This window comes from Dama dama, chromosome 1 (genome assembly GCF_033118175.1).
Source record: "Dama dama isolate Ldn47 chromosome 1, ASM3311817v1, whole genome shotgun sequence".
Classification (NCBI taxonomy): domain Eukaryota; kingdom Metazoa; phylum Chordata; class Mammalia; order Artiodactyla; family Cervidae; genus Dama; species Dama dama.
Genome location: NC_083681.1, coordinates 42552242 through 42562101, shown reverse-complemented (window position 1 = coordinate 42562101; position 9860 = coordinate 42552242). Strand labels below are relative to the sequence as shown.

Sequence of the window (9860 nt, the reverse complement as noted above, 5' to 3'; positions counted from 1 at the left end):
GCAGAGACTGCTCAGAATGTCTGCCTCCCTGCCAAGCGGGTTTTCCAAGGGCTCTGCTTGAGAGCATGACAAAGCTCTGAGATATGAAAACTTTTGCGCCACTTCACTCTATGCAGAGTTCTTACATGCCCACTCCCAAAAGAAAACACTCTTTAGCCTGGTTGGGAGACTCCTGGCTAAGCAATGATGTAATTTGTTTTCATGAAAACTTTAAGAGGCTTTTGAGTTACACGTTTGCTCAGCTGGCCTTTGCCAAAAACGACAGTTGCTTTGTGTCATTCTTTGCCTGATGACAATGGTCATGGTCATGCATTGTACCTCAAAGGCCAGACCATTCCAGAGTAAAATGCTTATGAGGGAGCTGAGCTGCCCAGAGGTCTGGAGGGATCCCATTGGGTGCCCAGCCAGATGTGGCCCCAGGGACTCTACTCCAGGTACAACAGAGTTAGTAGACAAAAGGAAATGACAACCAGTGCAGGCCCCTGCTGTTCCCTTGGGCACAAATGTTCTCAGAGTTGCCATAGATATTTTAATCAGGATGTCCCTTTCATTTGAATCAGCGGGATGCAGGTTCTATATTTACTTGTTTGCCCCTGCTAACAGGCTGTGACCCCCTAAGAGGGCAGGAACTCTTGTCTTGCTCATTGTCATGTGCCTGTGGCTTAGCACAAAGCCAGGCGAAAAGGACTCATTTGGTGAAAGTTTATGGGATGGAAGAATGAACAAAGTGTCCTCCTTTCAGCCTCTGTTTGCAGGCTCTTCCTTACTCCCTTTCATTGGCTTGGGTCCCTGCTCCCTGCAGGTGTCTCCTAAGAGCTCATGTCCCTCTGTTTCCTTCTCATCCTGGAAACGGAAGTTCATTTTGAAGGCTGCTCTATTGTTTGTTCTGCTCGTCATCCCAAGCTAAATGGGACCCATTTGTTGCATGTTTGGCCGCTCTTCACACAGCGTGTTTTTGTGATACGTAACATTTCCTTTCCGACCAAGAGTGGCCTGGTGTAGTGGCAAGCCCCACTGCACCTAGGGCTGTTAGTGTCCTAAATTTCAGCTCTCCTATTTTCTAAGGCTGTAATTCAGGCACATTATTGAATTTCACGAATCCTCAGGGTCCTCTGTCCCTAACATTGGTGTAACAAGGTGAAATCAACTGAGATTGGACCCAAAGATTTTTGGATTTTTTGGATAAAACTTGAGATTGAAAAAGAACTGTGATTTAAGATTCACAAACTGTTTTGTCTCCTAAAGTTTCCTGAAGAGGAAATACCTAGGAAATGCCTCTTAGGCACCTTAAGCAAACGTAGAGCAAAGATCTGACTCTGGAATGGGGAGAGTCTGATATTCTGTAGCTCCAATAACCTAAAATGGTTAGTAAAATTGTGCCAGACATTTCCATTGTATTAGAGTTAATCTCTCCAAAGCGTTTCTTTTGGAGCAGTGTTTTTTCCCTCAGTACGTGTTTAGACTGCCATCTGCTTGTTTATTATTGCTTTCAGGAAATGGATGAGCCATTTTCAACTAGTCAATCATAGAAACTCAGTTACTCAGACACTGAAGATGCCTGAAAGGCTGCATCACCCTGGTCATAAACTCTTTCCAGAGGAGAAAATGTGAAAAAGGGCTTAATTGGGTTTTATGGGGCTCAAGATTGTCTGGCCTGTGGTCAGAATGCTTTTTCCAATATAGTTTAGAATTTGGAGTTTTCCCTGAAATGGACTGTTCAATTTTCTGGCCTCTTGGAATAGATCCTAAAGCAGGAAATGAAGGCAAAGGTGATGGGCATTGGACTGGAGTATGGGGAAATAACCACCTCTTTTATCTGGATCACAAGGATTTGGGTAATGAAGAGTATTCCTGCTGTGGGACAGGTTGACCCTTGCCGCATGGCAGCAGTAGAGATGAGTACAGAAGTCCAGCATGGGGCCTGAGAAATTAGAGTAAAAGTACTGGGTTTTACATTTCTCTCTGCTGAATTCTCTCCTCTTCTCTCTCAGGCTGTGTCATCACAATGAAAAAATAGGGGAAGGGTCTGTATAGCTCATGCTGGGGCAGCGCAGTGAGTGGACTCAGGAAAGTCGTACCTCGAGGGAGGCAGGTGTTCAGATCCAGCATCCTTCATGTGGGGCCAGGCAGCCGGCCGTGGTGGAAAGTACAGGAGAAATGGGTAGGCCATGTAGGCATTCTTAGGGGAAGCTGGTAAAAGCCTGGATTTCTTTCTTTTTGTTTTTAAATTTTTTATTGGTGTATAGTTGATTTTGAGCTTCCCAGGTGGCTTAGAGGTAAAGAATCTGCCTGCCAATGCAAGGGACACAGGTTTGATCTCTGGGATGGGAAGATCCCCTGGAGAAGGAAACGGAAACTCACTTCAGTATTCTTGCCTGGAAAATCCCATGAACAGAGGAGCCTGGCAGGCTACAGTCCACGGGGGCTGCAAAAGAGCTGGGCACGACTTAGTGACTAAACAACAATAGTTGATTTACAATGTTGTGTTAGTTTCAGATGCACAGCAAAGTGAATTAGTTATACACACACATGTATCCACTCTTGTTTTTTTAGATTCTTTCCCCATACAGGCCATTGCAGAGTGTTGAGTTCCCTGAAAGCTTAGGTTTCTAGAGGACTAGTGGGATGGGGCTTAAGCTGTAATGATTGGGGCATTAAGTAGAAGCATGAGTTTATGAACTGAGAGTCGAACATTTCTGAATGACATCAGGATACTAAAATCCACCTCGTCCAGTGGTAAAGGATTTGCCCTTACAGTCAGGTTTTGCTATCTGCAGCTACTATCATTACTAGTGTAAGTTGAGTCAATCAACTTCTTTTTTAGTTTATTTTTTTTTATTTATTTATTTTTTTTGTGTCAACCATTTTGTTCTATTTTTTTTTTTTTTTAAGAGGGACTCTAATACTTTTGTTTGTTTGTTTTTGTCTTTGCCATTTGGCATGTGGGATGTTGTTTTTTAGTTTATTTTTTAAAGTTTTTTTTTAAAAAGTCTTTATTTAATTTGTTACAATATTGCTTCTGTTTTATGTTTTTGGTTTTTTGGCCCCAAGGCATGTGGAATCTTAGTTCCCTGACAAAGGATTGAACCTGCACCCCCTACATTGGAGGCAAAATCTTTTTTTTTTTTTTTTAAATTTTTAGTTGGAGGCTAATTACTTTACAATATTATAGTGGTTTTTGTCATACATTGACATGAATCAGCCATGGATTTACAAGTATTCCCCATCCCGATCCCCCCTCCCACCTCCTTCTCCCCCCGATTCCTCTGGGTCTTCCCAGTGCACCCCTGGGCTGTCAAGGAAGTCCCTTGCTGACCAACTTCTGAGATGCCTTCTTGCTTAGCAGTTGTTAGAATCTATGGGGTGCTGGGAGCACCCGTGGACTTAGCCTCGCTTTAGTGTTCGTTGGTTCTCTTTACTGCATCCTTGTCCCTCACTGTCCTGATTCTGTTCAGCTGGCATGGAGTATGGGGCAATGCTGGAATATTTCAGAACATGTAGCCAGGGCAATGTTGTAATTCATTAGGAGTCATTCTTTAGGGGAGAGAAGCTTGTACTTCAGATAGCTGTTCACATTCTTGGAAATTATGGTTCTGAGGTTCTCTCTGGTTGCAGGAGGGCCAATTCCCATTCATCTTGTGACATGCTGAGATGTTGTTTAAGCATTTCTTAAAAGCAGAGGAGACATTTCAGGACAAGCACAAACAAAACCTCAATTTTAAACACAGCAACAAAAGAAGTAAGTCTTACTTAAAATTTACACATGAGCATATCAGGTGCTGCTACAGGACAAGGCCAAAGAGCCATGTGGCAAGTTGTGCTGTCCAAAGCTGGCCACAGTACCACCTCTCCCCCCACAGGCTGTCCCCAAGATGATACTTTGACATTCCTTCTTTTGAGAGATGGGATCTATCTTCCATCTTCTTGAAACTTGACAGGCTTGTAACTTTGGGGAGAAGGAATGCTACCTGACTGAGCCCAGGTCATCAAAAGTAATGTAATTTTTGCCTGGTTTGTGTGGGATGCTCACTCCTGGAACCTGTATTAGATACCTATTATTATGTAACAAAGCACCCCTAAACTTAAAACAACATACACTTATTATCTCAGTTTCTTTAAGTAAGGGATTTGACCATGGCTTGGCTTGTTCCTCTGCTGCAGGATCTCTCCCAAGGCTACAATCAAGTTTCCAACCAGTGCTGGGGTCTCATCTGAAGTTGCAGATGGGGAAGGATCCATTTCCAAGGTCAGTTATATGGTTATTGGTAGGATTCAATTCTTTGAGGATTATTGTATTGAAGTCTTTAATTCCTCACTGGCTATGGGCCAGGATAACCCTCAATTCCTTGCCATCTGGGCCTCTTCAACATGGCAACTTGCTTTAACAAAGCCAGCAAGACAGAGAATCTTATAGTAAGACAGAAGTCATGATCTTTTGTAACCTAATCGTGGATGGAATATTCCATTAATGTACCATATTTTGTTGGTTAGGAGCAAGTTACTCAAGGGGACAAGATTACACAAGGCTGTGAATACCAGGAGTTAGGGCTCATGGCGGGCCACCTTAAATCCTTTTACCGCAAAACCTAACCACCATGCTATGAGAAATTCCAGCTTGAGAGGCCACATGTAGATGTTCTAGTGTTACAGATATTAGTGAAAGAGCCTTCAGACAATTCCAATACCTAGTCACTGAGTAACCCCTGAGCCTTTCAGACTTTCCAACTGAGGTTCCAGGCATTGTGGAACAAATATAAACTGTCCTTGCTATGCCCTTTCTGAACTCCTGACCCATATAATCCTTGAGAATAATAAACTGGTTGTTGTTTTACACCACTAGGTAGTAACTAGAACAAAACACACATCTGAAGTTTTATTACTTACCTGGTCACCTGGTTTGATCATATGAAATACCATTGCACATTTTTTTGCAACTAGATTGGTATCACATTTCTACCCAAAGTTTGCAACCTGAGAATATTCTGAGTTCCTGCAGGGTTGAAAAACCCTGAAAGATCCCATGAAAGTGTCATAGGCAATAGTTACTTTTTGGCTCATCTAACAAAAATAGCACCCTACTTTCGGTGTCTTTCCTATATCAGCAGTTTGTAAATTGTCTTCACAAGGGGCACAAGATAAATCCAGTTTTCTCAGGCTCAGTTCTGGGATTCAGCTGAGCTTTCATGGCCACGGGCACACTCCTGAATCAGGCAGGATGTTCTAAACTTTCTTATCAGTCCATTTTGAACAGGACAACCATAGCGCTTGGTCAGGCATGAACTATGCATCAGAATAGTTCTGCATACTTTTTATTTGCATGTGTATATTGAGATGGAAAAAAATTTGGATTACGTTAACATCTGGCACTTGAATTCCTCTATGGTTGGGAAGTGACTTTGTTTGAAAAAAGAATTTGATAAATAAGCAGTGGGGGTGCAAGAATATGACCCAACCCATCCCCCCTGCTCCAGCCTCTCTGAGTGAGATAAGGAAAGGAATTTCTTTCTGAATTTTGAGAGATGATTGAGAGAGGAAACAGCAGAGGACAGAGAAGGGAGAAGGAAGACAGAGGAACCAGAGGAGTATATGTGAGTGGGTGCAGTGAAGGAAGTTATGGTATTGGGGCTACTAGAGAAAACCATCATCAGGGCCTGGCTGGAGGGGCTAAGGACAGCAGGAATGTGTGATGAGGATTTCTAGATTCTCTGTTGTACAGTGAATGATGGGACTCCTTACCTGTGACCCCTCCTTAACATTTTAAGCAAATATTAATCTTTTTTTTTGGACTATGTTACAGAGCTTTCAGGATCTTCGTTCCCCACCCAGGGATTGAACCTGGGCCATGACAGGGAAAGCACTGAGTCCTAACCACTGGACCACCCGAATTCCTGAGCAAATATTAATCTTATATATGGTGTGTATTAATTTTTTTCCATGAAAGGGCTAAATTTCAAGCCTAGATTGATATGGTGCTAAACAAAGGCTATACTCAAAGAACATTACCTTGAGAAAGCAGGACATGAGACTCTACATGTCCAGAGTAGTCACAGACGTCCTAGAGAAAGCTTTGGACTTCCAAAGGCCCTGGGGATACGTATTTTGAGCAAAGGTCGCCTAACCATCCTGAGGTAGGGAGGTCCCAGCTGATGTGAGGGACTGTCTGAGCCTCTATGTGTCAGGCCCTGTCTGGTTCCTGGCCCCTATGTCCTTTCTCAATTTTCTACCCTTACTTTTCCCTTGAATTATGTATGCGAAACCCTGGCCTGCATTTACAGGCCTAACCCTGCTTCAGATCTCTGGGACATCCTGGAGATTCAAGAGGCATTTAACTAAAGCCAATCTGATGGTCTAGGGCTACACATGACGTCAGTTTAGCTGCTTGTGCTTTCCTGATTTTGCATCCCTATTTTGCTGCCTCTCTTCCCTACCCACCACCCACCCCTGAGGGCCCTCAGGACTTGTAGTTGGACTTTTGCTCTGCAACCTATTTCTAAATTTCTTCTCTGGTCTTCCACTTACTCCTTTCCTCTTAGGAGTAAGGAACCTTGATCTTTGGGTCTAGATCTGATACAAGATTGCTCTTGACTTTTGCAAAGTCACTTTCACTCTCTGGCCCCTGGATTTCTTACCTGTTAAGACATTGAGGTTAGGAAGATGATTCATAACTCAACAGGCTTGGACATGAGTTGTAGAGGCTCCTCAGCAAGGGACTAGATGGGATGGGTTCCAGGAGTCTACTAGTCCTAAATGTGTGGTGAAGTCAGGCTAGGTGTGAGTCAGGGCTTGTGACTACAGGGCTCCATCAAGTGTTTGGGTGCAGCCATAGAGCGTAAAGTAGAGATACATGAACAATCTTGGTTTTCAAGATTCAAGCTGTTGAACACAAACTCAACCAGTGGCTGGGAGTTGGGGAGCAGGGTCTAGCCCCTCTGTAAAGGAAATCTGGTTAGGTTAGATAGGGATTCAGAACCACAACCAGAGCTCAAGCTGGGTGGACTAGAGTTCAGGGCAAGACTCAGTTTTCAGGGGAGCAATAGAAAGACAGTCAGGGAAACTGAAGCTGAAAGTCAGTGGTATGAACTGAATCAATATAGCTGTCAGGTTGTGACTAGGAGACTTTAGGGGTTAGTTCTAGCTTACTGGCTTTTGGGGGATAAAAATAACAAGATTACTTTTATATCAGCAACTGTATCAGCTAACACAATTAAAATTCCTTGGGTCCAACCTTTTCTACTCGAGGCTGCTTTGGAATGGGACTAAACCTGTTTATGGGGGAAGATGGATTGCTGGTACCAGAACTGTCCTGGTAAAAGATTCCAAGTTTCCTTGAGCAGTATCAGACATTCAGGAGGGGTCAAGTGAGGACAAATCACAGTACCCTTCATGGTCACAGAGAGTATAGGCCAGGGCACACCTGGATTAGGTGGTCCCTTTCTAGCATGTTTGTTAGATTAGTCATTGAGCAGAGCACTACACATACTTGTGAGTTCACCATAGTTAGCCTTCTAAAAATGTTGGTTAAATCAATGAAAAATGAAAGTTGAATGAAATAAACAGGAAAGACTGACAGCTGGAAGAAAGGATAGAATAGCAGTGATCTTGGAAAATTGTCGTATTTCCTTCATGTGATCCTTACCATCAACAACTGAGTCTTAACCTTTTCCCTATAACAAGAAAAATAACTCTCAAAACATATTTTCAAATTATGGATTGCCAGAGTCAGGGAGATGTTCCTACCCTTGACCCAATAATCCCACTCTTGGGATTCTATCATAGGAAATAATTCAACAAAAACAAAATGTTAAGTGCACAAAAGTATTTATGATAACATCATCCGAAGCTGAAGAAAAATGTGAACAGACCATGTGTCCAATGAAAAGGGCCAGGCTGAATATATTTTGGTAACTCCACTCAGTAAAACATACTAAAGGTATGAAAAAGATCAGAATGAAGATTATGTGCAAACACGAAAATCGCCTACTAAATTATTTCATAAAAAAAGGATATACAAAATGCTACATACTTTACCCATGCAAATGTGTTGAATGTTCTTTCTTGTCTCAGCCAATTTATTCTAAGTTCCTATCGCTGTGGTTAAATTCCAAAAGGAATGTAGAAGTTACTTTAGAATATCTAATGTTCCCCATTCTTGCTCTGATTTAAAAATGATACATAGGGACTATATCAGGCAATCCAAGCAATCCAGGGCTTAAGAATCCAGTGCAGTGGGCATGGGTTCTATCTTTGGTCAGGGAACTAAGATCCCACATGTCATGTGGTATGGTGAAAAAAATAAATAAAAATAAAAAATGATGCATATTGTATAAACTTTATTAATTGTGGGATTGCAACAAATTTTCCAGAGGTCAGAATAATGCATATCCTATTATAGACAGTGATAACATGGTTTGTTATAGACTTCTCAGTGTTTTATATTATAAATAAATAAGTGTGTGTGTGTGTGTGTGTGTATGTGTTAGTTGCTCAGTCATGGCTAACTCTTTTTGACTCCATGGACTCCTGCCAGCCTCCTCTGTCCATGGGATTCTCCAAGAAAGAATACTGGAGTGGGGAGCCATTCCCTTCTCCAGCAGATCTTCCCAACTCAGAGATCAAACCGGATCTCCTGTGTAGCAGGCAGATTCTTTACCATTTGTGCCACCAGGGAAGCCCAAATAAATACATAGAATCTAAAAAAAATTAGAATATATACTGGAAATGTGAGAAGATGGCAGGAGCAGGATAGCATAGAATTTGAATCTTCTGGAAGTACCACATAAAAAACAGAGCAGCTAGTTAAAAAAAATTAAAGATCTAAGGTTGATATTTATAACAAAAGTAGGTAACAAAATACAAGCACCAACAATCATAATGTCTTTGGCATCTATGTAGGAGAAAGTGGAGGAAGGTAACAGGGAACTGATGGACCTGAGAAATTATGAGATGACATTACACATGATAGAAGCATGGAGGGTCAATCTGAGAGCAGGAACCAAACCTGGAAGGAGGTTGCCCACTCCAGTGATGGATGGAAACAGAGGGCTTGAGGTAAGGCCTGAAGGAACTGGGACACTAACCTCTTTGGACATGAACTTTCTTTTTATTTTTTGAGTCAGGTTGACTTTGTAAAAAATAATTTTTATTTATTTATTTTTTGACTGTGTTATAGCCACGCATTCCGGGAAGCAAACTCACTCAGAAGGACAATGCAGATAGTGGAGTGCAGTTTATTACACCGGCGGGCCCAAGGCAGAGTCTCCTCTTAACCAAGGACCCGGACCAGCATTTGTGAAAATCTTTTATACCCCATGTGTACATGTCCAAACCCACCACCCCAATTCCCTTGAGACTTACATAAACAAAGGTAGGGTAAATACAACTACAATAACCCCATCATTCACGTGTTATGTGTTCAAACAGTCAATAATCAATCAGCCCACAGTTACATTCCAAACAGTTAATAATCAATAAGCTTGTGGTCACGTTCTAACCAGTTAATAATTGATAAACCTGTGATTACATCCTGATAGATACGGAAAATGTTTATGACCTGTCTGGAGAGAGGGGTGATTACAGTATGTTTCCTCTCAGGCAATGAGTAGCCTGGATGTGATCTTCAAGATTCCCCTGTCCGGAGGGGGTCTTATCCTTCCATTGTCGTTCCCACAGGCACTAAGCAGAGAGTTCAGAGTCCACTGGAGAGGCAGCTGAGCATGATCAGCACAGACAGGCCTGAGATGGAGTCCTGGCCCTATGAATTCCTTCTTCATTCCCCCCTCTTGATGCTCTTAGTTTCCGTAATGAGCATCATTCATTGAGATATAGTGTACCTTAGCCCTCCTGCCACCCACATGAGAGAA

General features: G+C 42.3%; 1 long non-coding RNA gene across 1 annotated transcript; it reads left to right on the top strand.

Annotated features, from left to right (window-relative positions):
• The first annotated feature begins 3618 nt into the window (after positions 1–3618).
• LOC133048649 (uncharacterized) lies at positions 3619–9374 on the top strand. Its single transcript, XR_009691090.1, has 4 exons — positions 3619–3739; positions 4162–4246; positions 8893–9048; positions 9170–9374. It is a non-coding gene; the product is annotated as an uncharacterized LOC133048649 (long non-coding RNA).
• Positions 9375–9860: the final 486 nt, after the last annotated feature.